Raw genomic sequence first — 618 nt, 5'->3', positions numbered from 1 at the left:
TTAAATGTTCTTAAAAGTATCAAATTGAAAATTTTATGAGAGGTGATAGCAGTCCAAATCTGATTAGAAGATTAATTTATATCAAAACAATTTACAAAAAACAAATATGACGGACATGAACCATCTACAACCACTGATTTACAGGCTCCTGACTTGGGACAGGCGCATATAGAATATGGCGGAGTTAAACATGTTTGTGAGCCATTAACCCTCCCCTAACCTGTGACAGTGGTGTAACATCATAACATAAGAATTTCATAACCTGTTTTTGTCATTGGGAATCAATATTAAATACCATATCATAACTAAAATATCAATTTTGGTTGAAATTCTAGCACAAAAAGATGTTTCTTAATAATTGTGGTTTTTTGAACTAAAAAACTTAGTTTTTCTTTATCAAAATTTCAACAAAACGAAATGGACCTTTGGTTTGTAGGAATTAACACTGATGAAATTTTTAAAAATCGGTTGAGGCAACCTCATCATACGACGTAGACATGCTGACAGAGACAGAGTGATTACTATAGGGCAACACGGACTAGAGTCAGAGGGCCCCTAACAAATGTAAAATAATTCAGCACACAACGTCAATAATTGCCTTGTAATATGATGCTAGCC

The sequence above is a fragment of the Mytilus californianus genome, unplaced genomic scaffold (assembly GCF_021869535.1).
Source record: "Mytilus californianus isolate M0D057914Y unplaced genomic scaffold, xbMytCali1.0.p SCAF_3, whole genome shotgun sequence".
Lineage (NCBI taxonomy): Eukaryota > Metazoa > Mollusca > Bivalvia > Mytilida > Mytilidae > Mytilus > Mytilus californianus.
This window is presented reverse-complemented; position numbering follows the sequence as displayed.